The sequence below is a fragment of the Oncorhynchus masou genome, chromosome 20, assembly GCF_036934945.1.
Source record: "Oncorhynchus masou masou isolate Uvic2021 chromosome 20, UVic_Omas_1.1, whole genome shotgun sequence".
NCBI lineage: Eukaryota > Metazoa > Chordata > Actinopteri > Salmoniformes > Salmonidae > Oncorhynchus > Oncorhynchus masou.
Window position 1 is genome coordinate 3,391,506 of NC_088231.1, and position 19,286 is coordinate 3,410,791.

At 45.3% G+C, this 19,286-nt stretch overlaps 1 protein-coding gene across 1 annotated transcript in view; it reads right to left on the minus strand.

Annotated features, from left to right (window-relative positions):
- LOC135506694 (catenin alpha-2) overlaps positions 1-19,286 on the minus strand; it is a 760,099-nt gene that overhangs the window by 687,529 nt on the left and 53,284 nt on the right. The gene's annotated exons all lie outside the window — the stretch shown is intronic.

A 19,286-nucleotide genomic window follows, 5' to 3' on the forward strand; every position in this document is an offset into this window, starting at 1 on the left:
TCGCAAAGAAGGGCTCCAATTGGTAGATGGGTAAAAAAAGCAGACATTAAATATCCCTTTGAGGATGGTGAAGTTATTAATTATACATTGGATGGCGTATCAATACACACAGTCACTACAAAGATACAGGTTTCCTTTCTAACTCAGTTGCCAGAGAGGAAAGAAACCACTCAGGGATTTCACCATGGCAATGATGACTTTACAGTTTGTTACAGTTACAGTTTATTGGCTGTGATAGGAGAACACTGAGGATGGAACAACAACACTGTAGTTACTCCACAATACTAACCTAAATGACACCACATATCACTGAGTACCACTCTTCATATTCAAGTATGGTGGTAACTGCATCATGTTATGCTTGTCATCGGCAAGGACTAGGGAGTTTTTTTATTTGTATTTGTTGATAAAAATACATGGAATAGAGCTAAGAACAGGCAAACCCCTAGAGGAAAACCTGTTTCCGTCTGCTTTCCAACAGCCACTGAGAGATTAGTCCACCTTTTAGCAGGACAATAACCTAAAACACAAGGCCAAATATACACTGGAGTTGCTTACCAAGATGACGATGAATGTTCCGAAGTGGCCTAGTTTTGCCTTAAATCAGATTCAAAATTTTTGGAAAGACTTGAATTTTCAATATATTTGAAACAATTTCTAAAAACATGTTTTCACTTTGTCATTACGGGGTATTGTGTGTAAAACATATATTTAATCAATTTTCAAATCAGGCTGTAACACAACAAAATGTGGGTTGGGGATAGGGTTAGGGTTAGGTTTATGTTTGTTAAGGAATCCACAAGGTCGATCTGATGCCTTCAAGCTAATGCAGAGACTGGGAGGGGGTTGCACCCCACTTGTCGAATGGGGGAGTCAAGGGGTTCGGGCACAGATCCGCCCAGGTTGTAGAACCCTATAGTTGCCCACTTTAGTAAAGTTGGTTTTGGGGTGCGTTGGTTTTAGGTTTCTTCATTCTTGGTCTTTTGTCCCTTTTAAGTCCAGGTAGGGGATAGGGTTAGGGTTAGGTTTAATTTTGGGGTAAGAGCGAGGTTAGGGTTAGGATAAGGGTGGGATTATTAGGTTATGTCAAAAGATACTTCACTTTTCCATTCTCTGTCTCAAATGGCACCCTATTTCCTAGCATAGGGAATAGGGTGCCATTTGGGATATATCCCATGGTCACTACCAATCCTTCTTAGGAACAGAGTGGCCCAGTACTGACCTGTGTGATGTTTGGGAGAAGTTGAAGCTCAGAATGAAATAGAACATGATTATGTTGCTTCTCTATGATCTGAAGGTCCACCAGGGGCTAATTAGTTTCAACTTATACAGTACCGACTCTTTCTTAATACAAGTCCTCTCTTCCACCTTCTCTTTCCCTCTCTTCTGTCTCTCCCTCTCTTCTGTCTCTCCCTCTCTTTCCCATCACTCTCCCTCTTGCTCTCTCCTTCCCTCTCTCTCCCCATATCTCCTTCTCTCCTCTCTGTCTAGCCTTCCTTCCCTCCGTCCCTTGTCCTTTTTACATGGAGAGCGTGCACTAACTGAGATCATTATCATTTCCAGTCAGAGATGCCTGACGCTTGCCTGCCCAACAACAAAGACTTGCGGGGGAACTCGCACTACACACACACACTCATACACACTCACACACAATCTCGCCATCATGTCGGAGGATTCACACGTTCCACCATGATCACAGACTATAGAAAATAACGAGCCTGGCTCAATTAACACAGAGGGAAATCAGTATTATCGTAAGTTCAAGTTGCTCTCATTAAAGCCACAATCTGGAATCTGGGAATCGTGTAAACTTGTTCTAACCTATCATGTGGATGTCAGGGACTGTCTGTCCTTGCGTCTACACTGTAAAACAAATCTAGTTGTTTGAACTAATTATCACTAAGTAACTGGTTCCACAGCCTTGTTCTTTTTTACTCAACTTTTCAGTTCAAGTGTTACCTGAACAAAAACAATTAGTTGGCCCAAAACTTAGCTCCAACTTGAGAAAATGAAAGGGAAAAAAATGCAGTCAACTTTATAGTTATGTTGTCTGCTTAAATTGTCTCAGATGTTCATTCAACTCAAAATCATTTTTTGGTCATCTTAACTAAAAAAAAAGTCAGTGGAACTAGTTACATACACACAGTGCTTTAACATACAATGTTATCAATTTACATAGTTGACACGCATACATGATAGGCTAGATTAAGCAGCCACCTATGGCGGCACTTGAATTTGGGGCGGCATTTAGACAATTGGCTCCCAGGCGCCCCTGATCGGCTACTGCACTGCCGGCGGCACCCCAGCCAACAGCTCATAGCGTTTCTGCAATTCCCACTTCTCCCGAAATTCACTCCCACTATGCTTGGTGTGTTTATATTGGATTATGCAATTGTGAAACGTTAACAGAAATGAATCCGCCAATTAAATGATTGTATTGTTTTTTTATGTTGGTGTGACGAACACGATTAGGGATTAAGGCAGTAGCCTAACCTAGCCTGTTAACATTAGCTAGCTACTACTAGTGGAAATCATCTTAGCTAATCAGATTCTTGATTTGCCAACGAGAGCTTGACGCAGATTTAAGAGCACAGCAGTGGCTTCAGCATCCTGTACAACATGCCCACATTCAAGGACATGGACACTGCAGTACTTACCAGGGACTGCGCCACACTGGAGAGGACCCTTACATTCTGGGATTCCAGGGCCTTCGACGCAAAATAGCTGTGTAATGAGCTCAACGTTTTTGAGCAGGAGACTGGGCAGTGAGGCAAAAGCACTCAACGCACTGGGGTACATATCCAGACCCCAAATGGCCTCCTTGTATCTCAATGCCTTTGTTCGCTCTGGGAGATCTTCTCACACTCCTGGTGACAGTGGCAAGTGGAGAGTGCACATTCTCCAAGCTCAAACTCAAACTACCTGCACTCTACGAGTCAAGAGAGACTCAAACTTTGAGAACAAGGCTACCTAAATTCTATCAGCATACTGATTGCATATCAAAATGGTGCCGACAGAGATGGTCGCCTCCCTTCGAGTGCAGTATTTATTTTTTATGTATTATTTCTTACATTGTTACCCCAGGAAATCTTAAGTCTTATTACATACAGCCGGGAAGAACTATTGGATATAAGACCAACGTCAACTTACCAACATTACGACCAGGAATACCACTTTCCCGAAGCGAATCGTCTGTTCGAACCACCACTCAGGACAATGGATCTAATCCCAGTAGCCAACCCAAAACAACGGCGCCGCAGAAGGGGCAGAGTTAGCGGCCTCCTGGTCAGCCACCGGGCTTCTCCATGCATCGCGCCGACAGACATTAACACCTCTTTGGGAAGAGGAAGGGCGGGGGTGGATGCTTTATGATTAACCACTCATGGTGTAACCATAACATACAGGAACTCAAGTCCTTCTGCCCCCGACCTAGAATTCCTTACAATCAAATGCCAGCCATTTTACCTACCAAGAGAATTCTCATCAGTTATAGTCACAGCTGTGTACATCCCCCCTCAAGCAAACACTAAGAGGGCCCTCAAGGAACTTCACTGGACTCTAAACTGTAAACTATATATCCGAAGGCTGCATTTATTGTAGCTGGGATTTTAACAAAGCACATGTGAGAACAAGGCTACCTAAATTCTATCAGCATATTGATTGCACGATGCGCAGGGGTAATACTCTCGACCACTGCTACTCTAACTTCCGCATACAAAGCCCTCCCCCACCCTCCTTTGGCAAATCCGACCACAACGCCATCTTGCTTGTACCATCTTATAGGCAGAGACTCAAACAGAATGTACCAGTGACGAGAACCATTCAATGCTGGTCTGACCAATCGGAAGCCACGCTTCAAGATTGTTTTGATCACGCGGACTAGAATATGTTCCGGTCAGCCTCAAAGCAACATCGATCTATAGGCGGACTCGATGAGCGGGTTTATAAAGTAGTGCATTATAGATGCTGTACCCACTGTGACTATTAAAACCTACCCTAACCAGAAACAGTGGATGGTTGGCAGTATTCGCTCAAAATTGAAAGCGTGATACACCACATTAAACCATGGAAAGAGGTCTGGAAATTTGGCTGAATATAAACACTGTAGTATATAAACATGACAATCAAGCGAAATTCCGGTACAGGGACAAAGTGGAGTCACAATTCAATGGCTCAGACAAGAGACGTATGTGGCAGGGTCTACAAGAAATCACTGACGACAAAAACAAAAACAGCCATGTCACGGACACCGACGTCACTCTTCCAGACAAACGAAACACCACCTTGCCCGCTTTGAGGATAATACAGTGCCACCATCGCAGCTCGCTAACAAGGACTGCGCCCCCCCCCACCCGTTCTCTGTGGCCGACGTGAGTTTATTTTAAATTTATTTTACCTTTATTTTACTAGGCAAGTCAGTTAAGAACAAATTCTTATTTTCAATGACGGCCTAGGAACAGTGGGTTAACTGCCTGTTCAGGGGCAGAACGACAGATTTTGTACCTTGTCAGCTCGGAGATTTGAACTTGCAACCTTTTGGTTACTAGTCCAATGCTCTAACCACTAGGCGTTAACCCTTGCAGGGCTGCTGGCACAGAGGGCACCCTAGCCGCGTCCTCAGAGCATGCAGAGACCAGCTGGCTGGTGTGTTTATGGACATATTCAATCGCTCCCTATCCCAGTCTGTTGTCCCCACATGCTTCAAGATGGCCACCATTGTCCCTGTACCCAAGAAGGCAAAGCTTACTGAACTAAATGACTACTGCACCATAGCACTCACTTGTGTCATCATGAAGTGCTTTGAGAGACTAGTCAAGGATCATATCACCTCCACCTTACCAGCCACCCTAGACCCACTTCAGTTTGCATACCGCCCCAATAGGTCCACAGATGACGCAATCGCAATCACACTGCCCTATCCCAGAAGAATAGCTATGTAAGAATGCTGTTCATTGACTACACCTCAGCATTTCAACACCATAGTACCCTCCAAGCTCATCAACATCAGCCCCGCCCTGTGCAATTGGGTCCTGGACTTTCTGATGGGCCACCCCCAAGTGGTGAAGGTAGGAAACAACATCTCCACTTTGCTGACCATCAACACTGGGGCCCCACAAGGGTGCGTGCTCAGTCCTCTCCTGTACTCCCTGTTCACCTACGACTGCTTGGCTATGCAACTCAATCATCAAGTTTGCAGACACAACAGTTGTGGGCTTGATCACCAACAATGACGAGACAGCCTACAGAGAGGAGGAGTATGGTGTCAGGAAAACAACCTCTCACTCAACAGCAACAAAACAAAGGAGATGATTGTGGGTTTAAGGAAACAGCAGAGGCAGCACCCCCTATAAACATCGAAGTGACAGCAGTGGAGGTGGAAAGTTTTACGTTCCTCGGCGTACACATCAAAGACAAACTGAAATGGTCCACCCACACAGACAGTGTGGTGAAGAAGGCGCAACAGCACCTCTTCAACCTCAGGAAGCTGAAGAAATTTGGCTTGTCACCCAAAACCCTGAAAAACTTTACAGATGAAACAATCGAGAGCACCCTGTCAGGATTTATCACAGCCTGGTTGCAACTGCACTGCCCTCAACCGCAAGGCTCTCCAGAGGTAGGTGCAGTCTGCACAACGCATCACCGGGGACAAACTACCTGTCCTCCATGACACCTACAGCACCTGATGTCACAGGAAGGCCAAAAAGATCATGAAGGACAACAACCACCCGAGCCACTGCCTGTTCACACCGCTATCATCAAGAAGGCGAGGTCAGTACAGGTGCATCAAAGCTGGGACCTGAGAGATTGAAAACAACTTCTCTCTCAAGTCCATCAGACTGCTAAAGAGCAATCACTAACTCAGAGAGGCTGCTGCCTACATTGAGAAGGTAAGCGTTGATCATTCACTTGCATTAATTTGTAAAATTACTCAATTATCAATTATCACCTGTTTACTTTGTATTTATTTAATTTAAATAGACTAGATGCTAATCTCACTCTATCACTCTCTCCCCCCCTTATCTCTCTCTGTCTCTCTCAGATTTGATTTCAGGACCATGGACAGCTCCCGAGAGAACATCGCTGACTGCAATGCAGCACCTATGAAGAGGAAAGAGGCCACTTTAGGTGGAGACTAAATAAATAAATGCTGAAACTAACATTGGTCAATCAATAAACTAAATAAACAAAATTTGTTAAGGCTGTTCATTGCCATAAAGCTTATTTTACACAATGCTCCAGTGAAACGATCTCACTATTTTTTTTTAAATAACATTCCCTTTTGCTTAGGACCTCCTATAAGTGCATGCGTGCACCAACATTTTTTTATGGGCATAATCATAGAATTACATATAAAATTGGAACCTATTTCTTCCGATTCCCCAAAAAATAAGTGGCAAGCCTACCTGTTTGACAGACACAGTTATGCTATCCATAACAGATGTCGGTATAGCCAAATACTCCAATATTGCCGCATGTACTGATTAAATACCTCCGTGTCTGGGAAGGGCTTGGTGTATTATAAAACCAGGGCTCAAATTGTGTAAGGAAAGGGCAAAAAGGATATCAATGGTTTGTTTTCTATTTTGAAAGAAATACATGAAACATATCCAAATGATATCAAGCTAGAAACAAGCTCTAAAATTCCGGCGGAAGACGTGACTCCGAAGCATATGGAGATATATTGATTCCTCTCTATGAAGCTGAACTACAGCCTATGATATTCCAGGAGATAAAGAAAATGGACTTTGCTATTCTGTCCCTATTACAGTAATTGAGCTCTTCTCTTCCTGAAAAGGGCAGATGTTTGTTTAAACCCAGGCAGCTTTTAGGGAAGAACATCTGTTGTTGGGATATACCATGGACGAGTAGCCAGCAGTTGAAGCTTACATTTTGTCTGCGTCGGTAGAGCCTCTGTCTGGGTGCAAAGGTCACTTTTGAAAGTGCCATGCTTAGATTCATAAGGATGTCTAATATGTCATTATTTGCAAACAGCTGTTGCAAACAAAACAACTCTGGTTTGACATTGAGAAATATGATAAGAATACCTATTTCTCGGTCCATTACTGAAACTTCTATTTCGTGGGGGCGGGGACATATTTTTTCTGCCAAGGGAGGCATAGTGTCCAGGACCGGCCCTGCGTGTGTGTGTGTATGTGACTGTGTGTGTATCTGTTTGTGTGTGTGTCTCTGAATAGACTGGACAGTGGAGTCAGTATGTCACATCATCGGGCCCTTTTAAAGGTTTCATCTTAGCCTTGGGGGGCTGCAGTCTACTCAGGGGCGCGGGGCGAGGGTTAGAGTCAGCACAGGGCAGTACCAATTATCTACAGGACATGTCAGGGGCGCGGGCGGGGGTTAGAGTAGCACAGGGTATCTACATACGCCAAGTTACCGCATTGAAAACACTGTATGTTATAAGCACTGTGTGTGTGTCTGTGTAGCTAGTTCCACAGCCTTTTGTTAAGTAAGATGCCCAAATAATAATTGAAGCCAACTATTTGTATTTAGTTCATTCGAGACAATTTGAGCAAAAACATTTTAAGTGAACTGCATTTTTACTTATTTGGGCCAACAATTTTTGTTCAGGTAACACTTGAAAATTTTAGAAAACTAAAACAAGGCTGTGTAACCAGTTACCTAATAATAATTAGCTGAAACAACTCGATTTGATTTGTAGAACGCCGACTATGAATTTGAAAGGGGTTCCATTTCCCCGGCCCCATCACGTTTTCTGATAAACAAATCCCAGAGGGTTGCTTTAAAGATACAACAGGAATCATTCTATCCTCGTAACAGTAACACACCGATCCTTCTATTTATGAAATGGAATAATTGAATTGTGTTTCTGTGTGTGACAGCGTAATTCATGTTGCACATAAGGTTCGTTTTGCAGGGAGACTCAAATGGATCCTAATTGCCAAGAGGTTCAGGCATGGGTGGACAAGCTAAATGAATGATCACACACACACACACACACACACACACACACACACACACACACACACACACACACACACACACACACACACACACACACACACACACACACACACACATAAAGTAATTACTTAGTTGTGACTTTCCTTTAGTCCTCCTAGGGATCAGAATAACATTTTGTACGCAATGGAAAAAAAATTTTTTTTGCTACACTTTAATATAAAGGCTAATATAATAGCGCTATGTTGTTTATATGTGTGTATGAGAATAGCTGTTTAGATGGGGGTTCAATCTCTGTCTGCCAATAATTCTGGACTCATTCACAACGGAATGTACTTTTGTATGTTAGACTATAATATTAGGACAATATGATAATGATAAATAGCCTACGTGTGTGTGTGTGTCACTGATTATACGGCTTCACTCACCGTCTAGGATTCATTTCATTCTGGATGAATTAACCCTTCATTAAGGGTTAGCCAAACTTTATTTGCATCGGCAGGTTCAATTTGTCAACCGCTGCCTGTTAATGGCCATTTCGTTAAAACGTGAAATAATTGAAAGATAATAAGAAACACATCTCCCCTGACAGATGTAGGATCTTCATTGCAGCCGGTTTGCTGAAGAAAATAGCAAGAAAAGAATCCTGCAGCAACAGGAAATGTGAATTATTATGTGGATTATAATTAATGGAATATTTTTGGAGGGGTTGATGCATTTTTCATATGGGAAAAATCAAGTCTCAAATTTCAAAAGGGGAAATTGCAAACTTCAGAAGCCTTTTTAAACCTCAAATACACTACAAGTTGCTGGAATGTTAACTTGATCAAATTAAAATCCAACATCTGTATGTGAATCTGCAGGAAACAAAACCACTCACAAAGAGAAAGATCAAGCTGGGGAGAAGTAAGGACACATTGTCGTACACGTGCAGGCACACAAATCAACAACACCAAAAAAGAAGCTGTCACAGAGACAGGCAAACTACATACAAACACCAACAAGAGATGGAAACTAAAGTTTTCACCCACAAGCAACCACATGCGTGGGTCTCCATTAGTCCATATATCCTATTGAAGACAAGCCCTCATCCACTTCTCATATCAATCTGCAAGCACTAGCTGTGTTTACTGGGAGCAGCTCGGCCATCACACGGCCATACAAATTACCTACAGGATGTGTCAGGGGCGAGGGGTTAGAGTCAGCACAGGGCCATACCAATTATCTACAGGATGTGTCAGGGGCGAGGGGTTAGAGGCAGCACAGGGCCATACCAATTATCTACAGGACATGTCAGGGGCGCGGGGCGAGGGGTTAGAGTCAGCACAGGGCAGTACCAATTATCTACAGGACATGTCAGGGGCGCGGGGCGAGGGGTTAGAGTCAGCACAGGGCCATACCAATTATCTACAGGATGTGTCAGGGGCGAGGGGTTAGAGTCAGCACAGGGCCATACCAATTATCGACAGGACATGTCAGGGGCGTGGGGCGAGGGGTTAGAGTCAGCACAGGGCCATACCAATTATCTACAGGACATGTCAGGGGCGCGGGGCGAGGGGTTAGAGTCAGCACAGGGCCATACCAATTATCTACAGGACGTGTCAGGGGCGAGGGGTTAGAGTCAGCACAGGGCCATACAAATTATCTACAGGACGTGTCAGGGGCGAGGGGTTAGAGTCAGCACAGGGCCATACAAATTATCTACAGGACGTGTCAGGACGAGGGGTTAGAGTCAGCACAGGGCAGGAGGGTAGGAGTCAGCACAGGGCCATTCCAATTATCTACAGGACGTGTCAGGGGCGAGGGGTTAGAGTCAGCACAGGGCCATACCAATTATCTACAGGACGTGTCAGGGGTGAGGGGTAGGAGTCAGCACAGGGCCATACCAATTATCTACAGGACGTGTCAGGGGTGAGGGGTAGGAGTCAGCACAGGGCCATTCCAATTATCTACAGGACGTGTCAGGGGTGAGGGGTAGGAGTCAGCACAGGGCCATACCAATTATCTACAGGACGTGTCAGGGGTGAGGGGTAGGAGTCAGCACAGGGCCAGACAGACAGGGAGTAATTAAACAGGCTGTTAGAAAAATCCATTGATGTCACACAAGCATGTACACACACATACACACGCACAAAAACACATGCACCAGTGCACAAACTGCTCTAAGCGGAGGGTTACGTCACCGCACAGTCACATTCCATGTGCCACATACAGAGAGCAGACATGCACTGCTGAGTAACAGTACAACTTGGCCCTTCTCGCTTGTTTTCTGTTTGAAAACTAATAAAGAGAAAGAGAGAGAGAACACGGGCTGAGGGGAATGAGATACTCGTGTACTCGGGACAAAGATGGACACTCCCAATAACCATCAAGCAGAGACAAAGTCACGACCTTGTTGCGCTGCCAAACCACACCACATGTCCACCTAATAAATCACATTCATCATACTTCACTCCAAAGCCAGAAAGGGGAGGGGGGGGCAGTGGGCTACAATATGCAGCCTCAGTTGAATCTTGACACAGAGTTACATATCTGACAGAATCGTCGAGAGGCCTCAGACATGAGATGGGCCTAGTTAGAATGGCATGAAGATAGGTACGGTCATATAGGTTCAGTTTCTATACCAGAGATCAAGACAGTATGCTGATGAATGGGACAGGAGAGCACAGAGCATGGCACAGTCTAGCCTGTTCTTTCATATACAATCTCAAACCGAGTTCTGCTGTTTGGACACCGTGTTGGGCTGAGTTCGCTAAGCAACTGTTAAAGTGTAAACGGCTGTCTTGGTCCTAGTCTGGAGAGACTCAGCCGCCCCGGAGGACTGTGCCCAAAACAGACGAGGCAAGGAAGCAGAACCACACCATCGCTGCTCAGACGTGACAGGGTCGTGATCCAGAGCGTGCGTGTACAAGCGCGAGTGTGAACTTGCACCCCACACACACTTGCGCACATACACACACACACACTTCTCTCTCTTCCTCAGAGGGCTAACAGACCTTCCACGGTGGCTGGGGCGGACAAAAGGGCATCAGTGCTCAAGCATGACTCCACCTGGCCTTTTCCCCCGGCTAGCCAAGGAGGAGATGAACCCTTTGGATCCCTGTGTGCTCCTGGGTGGCAGCAGCGCTTGGTTACCCACAGAGATGAGCCTGGCGTGTGTGTGTGTGTGTTTGTGTGTGTGTGTGTGTGTGTGTGTGTGTGTGTGTGTGTGTGTGTGTGTGTGTGTGTGTGTGTGTGTGTGTGTGTGTGTGTGTGTGTGTGTGTGTGTGTGTGTGTGTGTGTGTGTGTGAGAGAGAGAGAGTGTGATTAGCTCTCTTTGATTAAACTAGCGCTTCTCACTCGCTAGCAAGAAGCCAACTCATCCCTGTCAATGCCATTCTAAGTCTATTCACAAAGACACTGTCCATCCATTCATTCACGCATTGATTTCAGTCATTTATTTAACTTGACCTGCCTGAGATTGAAGCCCAGAGAAAATATTTTGGTCTATTAAAAAAAAAATATATATATATATATATATATATATATTTATGGTCTATTAAACTCAACGGTAGTGTGAATACACGGCAAGTGGCACTTGAATTTCAACACCGAAGGTTCTTGAAGGTCGGACTTACAGATGGCTGAAGTTAATCAAATGTGAAATGCGCGCAGTCTCTCAGATAAAAGATGAAGCAGAATTAGTTCTAAAGTTGAATCACTGGTAAAGCTTTAGAAGTCTACATTGGAGTGAGTGCTAACGACTGATCTCTGTTGGAGACCATGACATTTGAAAAAGCACTTGATTTCACAGGCCTTGAGTGTGATTTCAGATCACTTCGTTGATGCAACTACTGTAAATAAGGCTAATAAACAAATATGAGAACTACCCTAAACTATCCCAAACATGGAAACTGTCCAAAACTAGCCCATAATATGCAAACTAGTACAGTCGAAGTCGGAAGTTTACATACACCTTAGCCAAATACATTTAAACTCAGATTTTCACAATTCATATAATTTAATCCTAGTAGAAATTCCCTGATTTAGGTCAGTTAGGATCACCAGTTTATTTTAAGAATGTAAAATGTCAGAATAATAGTAGGGAGAATGATTTATATCAGCTTTTATTTCTTTCATCACATTCCCAGTGGGTCAGAAGTTTACATACACTCAATTAGCATTTGGTAGCATTGCCTTTAAATTGTTTAACTTGGGTCAAACGTTTTGGGTAGCCTTCCACAAGCTTCCCACAAAAAGTTGGGTGAATATTGTCCCATTCCTCCAGACAGAGCTGGTGTAACTGAGTCAGGTTTGTAGGCATCCTTGCTCGCACACGCCTTTCCAGTTCTGCCGACAATTTCTCTATGGGATTGAGGTCAGGGCTTTGTGATGTCCACTCCAATACCTTGACTTTGTTGTCCTTAAGCATTTTTCCACAACTTTGGAAGTACGCTTGGGGTCATTGTCCATTTGCGACCAAGCTTTAACTTCCTGACTGATGTCTTGAGATGTTGCTTCAATATATCCACATAATTGTCCTTCCTCATGCTGCCATCTATTTTTCTAGTTTGTGAAGCGCACCAGTCCCTCCTGCAGCAAAGCAACACCACAACATGATGCTGCCACCCCGAGCTTCACAGTAGGGATGGTGTTTTTCGGCTTGCAACACAGACCCTTTTTCCTCCAAACATAACGATGGTCATTATGGCCAAACAGTGCTATTTTTGTTTCATCAGACCAGAGGACATTTCTCCAAGAAGTATGACCTTTGTTCCCATGTGCAGTTGCAAACTGTTTTGGAGCAGTGGCTTCTTCCTTGCTGAGCAGCCTTTCAGGTTATGTCAATATAGGACTCGTTTTACTGTGGATATAGATAATTTTGTACCTGTTTCATCCAGAATCTTCACAAGGTCCTTTGCTGTTGTACTGAGATTGATTTGCTCTTTTTGCACCAAAGTATGTTCATCTCTAGGAGACAGAACACGTCTCCTTCCTGAACGGTATGAAGTCTGCGTTGTTGTCCCATGGTGTTTATACTTGCGAACTATTGTTTGTACAGATGAACGTGGTAACTACAGTCGTTTGGAAATTGCTCCCAAGCATGAACCAGATTTGTGGAGGTTTACAATTTTCTTCTGAGGTCTTGGCTGATTTCTTTAGATTTTTCCATGATGTCAAGTGAAGAGGCACTGAGTTTGAAGGTAGGCCTTGAAATACATCCACAGGTACACCTCCAATTGACTCAAATGATGTCAATTAGCCTATCAGAAGCTTCTAGAATTTTCCAGAAATGTCAGACCGAATGGAATTGTGTTACAGTAAATTATAAGTGAAATAATCTGTCTGTAAACAATTGTTGGAAAAGTTACTTGTGTCATGCACAAAGTAGATGTCCTAATCGACTTGCCAAAACTATAGTTTGTTAACAATAATTTTGTGGAGTGGTTGAAAAACGAGTTTTAATGACTCCAACCTAAGTGTATGTAAACTTCCGACTGTACATCCATCTGCCTTCCTCACTAAACTGTTAAGCCAAAATAGTCTGTGTACATCCGTAGATACATCTACTGTCTGTGTAGACACATGCACAACCAATACAAGCCAAAAACATTCTCTCATCTCTCCTTTACTCTCTTTTAACCCTTCACCCGCTACTCTTCTTTGCTCCTCAGTCTTCTCTTTCCCTGTCTGTTTCCTGTTTCCTCTTCTCGTTGGAGCGGCACGGTACAGATGAGACAACCGCTTGACAGATAGTTGTCACAGGCCGTGACAAAAAAAAGTTCACATTTCTTTCAAAATCAATTCTATCATCCCTGGCAAATACAAAAATGGGCGGAAGAGGAGGAAACATATGGGGGGAAGAAAAGTGCCTGAAATGAACCAAATCAATCACACAGGCTTTGTCTTAGCGAAAATGTTTCCTCTCCTCTGTTTCAAATCAAATCTCGCTGTTGCCTCCCTTCGAGCTGTGATCTTAGCGTTTCCTGCCGCCGCCCTCTTTGGAGACCGGCTGTCTTCATGAACTATGTGATCGTGTACTAGATGAAGTATAGCATATTCATATTTCACTGCACTGTTGAGCTGCAGTATAGTGACCGAGGCTATCTTACTAAGTTGGCCTCAGTCTCCATCGGAGCAGTATAGGAGAGTGAGGAAGTCCCTTTACAGGGGGGGGGGGGGGACTGTCCATGGTGGAAGCATTCTCCCTCACACAGCAGCGAGAGGGAGAGGGCAATGCTCCAATCCCAGTGTTCATAAACACACACACACTAATGTCTCTCTCATCCACAAATAGGCTAGACAAACAAACGCTGACTCTCTCATCTCTAGCGCAGAGACGTATGGTGTATTATCTCTGCCTTGCGCCTCCCAGCGTGGGGGCCTCCTATGGGAAGCCCTCAGCCACATCACGTTCTGCTGACCAAACTCTAGCAACACTGTGTGTGTGTGTGTGTGTGTGTGTGTGTGTGTGTGTGTGTGTGTGTGTGTGTGTGTGTGTGTGTGTGTGTGTGTGTGTGTGCGTGCGTGCGTGTGTGTGCGTGCGTGCGTGCATTTGCAATACAATGTTAACCAAAGAACTGCCAGTGACTTTCAACTGTCCTTGCCGTCGTCACCACAAAACAACCAGCACATACACACTAGGACTACTAATGAACTGGCGTATGACAAGCAACCAATTGCCACACAGCACTACAAGCTACACGTTCTGGTTCATTTTGCTTCATCACAGAATACAGGCTAATTCCCGCAACCTTGTCCGAAACTTTTTGCTTCCTTTGGAATAACAAATCTCAGTGCCTCAGAAGGAAATCAAATTCCTTTCTCTATTTTCTCACATATCAAGTCATGCTTTAAAGATCGCATCTGTTTGGCTGTTGTTGCTTGTTTGTTAAGCCAGTCGTCCAGGGACGCCAGAACCATCCGTCACTAACCCAGAAATAAAACCAACAGCAGAGATTAAAGAGAACGGAAATTATGCTTGATACAATGGGGCAGACCGAAGCTGGCAAGAAGTGTAGAATCGATACTTCCAAAACTCTCAAGGGGAAGCTGGAGTAAAGGGGTTGTAGAATACAAGGCGAAACAGTAAGTCTAGCATTTTCAAAACAGATACGGACAGTGTGTGTGTGTGTGTGTGTGTGTGTGTGTGTGTGTGTGTGTGTGTGTGTGTGTGTGTGTGTGTGTGTGTGTGTGTGTGTGTGTGTGTGTGTGTGTGTGTGTGTGTGTGTGTGTGTGTGTGTGTGTGTGTGTGTGTGTGTGTGCGTGCGCGCTGCTACCTGCTGCCTGCCCAGAAGCTGCAGGTTTATCAAAGCTGTTTTAGAGAAGCGGTTGCTAAGCACGCTAGTTTCTGGGGAATGCCTCTATGGAAAGAATAACTTTTATCTTTTGAAGCCTTTCCCATACAGAATCTCTCTGCATGCTAGTCTCTCTGCTAGTCATTCCATCATGTTGTCAGCTTTGTTGTCAGCTATAACCAGAGAGTGAGTTTGGCTGGGTTTGATCCCAAGTCTCCTGTGCACCACAAGACTGTTAGCCCAACAAGCTAAAGCCTAGGCAGCATCCCAGGCAAGGTTACTCATCACAATACTGTTAGCACAACGAGCTAAAGCCTAGGCAGCAGCCCAGGCAAGGTTACTCATCACAAGACTGTTAGCCCAACGAGCTAAAGCCTAGGCAGCATCCCAGGCAAGGTTACTCATCACAAGACTGTTAGCCCAACAAGCTAAAGCCTAGGCAGCATCCCAGGCAAGGTTACTCATCACAAGACTGTTAGCCCAACTAAAGCTAAAGCCTAGGCAGCAGCCCAGGCAAGGTTACTCATCACAAGACTGAGTTAGCCCAACAAGCTAAAGCCTAGGCAGCAGCCCAGGCAAGGTTACTCATCACAAGACTGAGTTAGCCCAACAAGCTAAAGCCTAGGCAGCATCCCAGGCAAGGTTACTCATCACAAGACTGTTAGCCCAACAAGCTAAAGCCTAGGCAGCAGCCCAGGCAAGGTTACTCATCACAAGACTGAGTTAGCCCAACAAGCTAAAGCCTAGGCAGCATCCCAGGCAAGGTTACTCATCACAAGACTGTTAGCCCAACAAGCTAAAGCCTAGGCAGCATCCCAGGCAAGGTTACTCATCACAAGACTGTTAGCCCAACAAGCTAAAGCCTAGGCAGCATCCCAGGCAAGGTTACTCATCACAATACTGTTAGCCCAACAAGCTAAAGCCTAGGCAGCATCCCAGGCAAGGTTACTCATCACAATACTGTTAGCCCAACAAGCTAAAGCCTAGGCAGCATCCCAGGCAAGGTTACTCATCACAAGACTGTTAGCCCAACAAGCTAAAGCCTAGGCAGCATCCCAGGCAAGGTTACTCATCACAAGACTGAGTTAGCCCAACAAGCTAAAGCCTAGGCAGCATCCCAGGCAAGGTTACTCATCACAAGACTGTTAGCCCAACGAGCTAAAGCCTAGGCAGCATCCCAGGCAAGGTTACTCATCACAAGACTGAGTTAGCCCAACAAGCTAAAGCCTAGGCAGCAGCCAAGGCAAGGTTACTCATCACAATACTGTGTTAGCCCAACAAGCTAAAGCCTAGGCAGCAGCCCAGGCAAGGTTACTCATCACAAGACTGAGTTAGCCCAACAAGCTAAAGCCTAGGCAGCATCCCAGGCAAGGTTACTCATCACAAGACTGAGTTAGCCCAACAAGCTAAAGCCTAGGCAGCAGCCCAGGCAAGGTTACTCATCACAAGACTGTTAGCCCAACAAGCTAAAGCCTAGGCAGCATCCCAGGCAAGGTTACTCATCACAAGACTGTTAGCCCAACAAGCTAAAGCCTAGGCAGCATCCCAGGCAAGGTTACTCATCACAATACTGTTAGCCCAACAAGCTAAAGCCTAGGCAGCATCCCAGGCAAGGTTACTCATCACAATACTGTTAGCCCAACAAGCTAAAGCCTAGGCAGCATCCCAGGCAAGGTTACTCATCACAAGACTGTTAGCCCAACAAGCTAAAGCCTAGGCAGCATCCCAGGCAAGGTTACTCATCACAAGACTGAGTTAGCCCAACAAGCTAAAGCCTAGGCAGCATCCCAGGCAAGGTTACTCATCACAAGACTGTTAGCCCAACAAGCTAAAGCCTAGGCAGCATCCCAGGCAAGGTTACTCATCACAAGACTGAGTTAGCCCAACAAGCTAAAGCCTAGGCAGCAGCCCAGGCAAGGTTACTCATCACAATACTGTGTTAGCCCAACAAGCTAAAGCCTAGGCAGCAGCCCAGGCAAGGTTACTCATCACAATACTGTTAGCCCAACAAGCTAAAGCCTAGGCAGCATCCCAGGCAAGGTTACTCATCACAAGACTGTTAGCCCAACAAGCTAAAGCCTAGGCAGCAGCCCAGGCAAGGTTACTCATCACAAGACTGTTAGCCCAACAAGCTAAAGCCTAGGCAGCATCCCAGGCAAGGTTACTCATCACAAGACTGTTAGCCCAACAAGCTAAAGCCTAGGCAGCATCCCAGGCAAGGTTACTCATCACAAGACTGAGTTAGCCCAACAAGCTAAAGCCTAGGCAGCAGCCCAGGCAAGGTTACTCATCACAAGACTGTTAGCCCAACAAGCTAAAGCCTAGGCAGCATCCCAGGCAAGGTTACTCATCACAAGACTGTTAGCCCAACAAGCTAAAGCCTAGGCAGCATCCCAGGCAAGGTTACTCATCACAAGACTGTTAGCCCAACAAGCTAAAGCCTAGGCAGCATCCCAGGCAAGGTTACTCATCACAAGACTGTTAGCCCAACAAGCTAAAGCCTAGGCAGCAGCCCAGGCAAGGTTACTCATCACAAGACTGAGTTAGCCCAACAAGCTAAAGCCTAGGCAGCATCCCAGGCAAGGTTACTCATCACAAGACTGAGTTAGCCCAACAAGCTAAAGCCTAGGCAGCATCCCAGGCAAGGTTACTCATCACAAGACTGAGTTAGCCCAACAAGCTAACTGCAAAGATATTTTCTGTGCGTTTCCAAGATGACGGGGCACAGAAATAAAGCCTAGACAGCAGCCCAGGCAAGGTTACTCATCACAAGACTGTTAGCCCAACAAGCTAAAGCCTAGGCAGCATCCCAGGCAAGGTTACTCATCACAAGACTGTTAGCCCAACAAGCTAAAGCCTAGGCAGCATCCCAGGCAAGGTTACTCATCACAAGACTGTTAGCCCAACAAGCTAAAGCCTAGGCAGCAGCCCAGGCAAGGTTACTCATCACAATACTGTTAGCCCAACGAGCTAAAGCCTAGGCAGCATCCCAGGCAAGGTTACTCATCACAAGACTGTTAGCCTAACAAGCTAAAGCCTAGGCAGCATCCCGGGCAAGGTTAGTCATTACAATACTTTTAGCCCAACAAGCTAAAGCCTAGGCAGCATCCCAGGCAAGGTTACTCATCACAATACTGTGTTAGCCCAACAAGCTAAAGCCTAGGCAGCATCCCAGGCAAGGTTACTCATCACAAGACTGTTAGCCCAACAAGCTAAAGCCTAGGCAGCAGCCCAGGCAAGGTTACTCATCACAATACTGTTAGCCCAACGAGCTAAAGCCTAGGCAGCATCCCAGGCAAGGTTACTCATCACAAGACTGTTAGCCCAACAAGCTAAAGCCTAGGCAGCATCCCAGGCAAGGTTACTCATCACAAGACTGTGTTAGCCCAACGAGCTAAAGCCTAGGCAGCAGCCCAGGCAAGGTTACTCATCACAAGATCGTGGTTCGCGGGACCACCTCTGATAAAACTGTCTCTCACTAGCCAGATGACTCGGTTGATCCAACCCCAGTATAGCTTAGATTTTTATAACCAGTGACTTTATTACCAGTAAAACCAGAAAGCATCTTACCTTGTCGCTAGCTTTAACCTCTTCAAACTCTAGGGGTGCTATATCATTTTTGGATAAAAAGACGTGCCTGTTTTAAGCGCAATATTTTGTCACAAAAAGATGCTCAACTATGCATATAATTGGTAGCTTTGGAAAGAAAACACTCTGACGTTTCCAGAACTGCAAAGATATTTTCTGTGCGTGCCCTAGAACGTGAGCTACAGGCAAAACCAAGATGAAACGGCATCCAGGAAATGAGCAGGATTTTTGAGGCTCCGTTTTCCATTGTCTCCTTATATGGCTGTGAATGCGAGAGGAATGAGTCTGCCCTTTCTGTCGTTTCCCCAAGGTGTCTGCAGCATTGTGACGTATTTGTAGGCATATCATTGGAAGATTGACCATAAGAGACCACATTTACCAGGTGTCCGCCCGGTGTCCTGCGCCGAAATTGGTGCGCAAACCTCAGCTGCAAGTATTTTTCCATGGAATTCAGAGAAGAAAGCAGGCTTCCTCGAACGATAT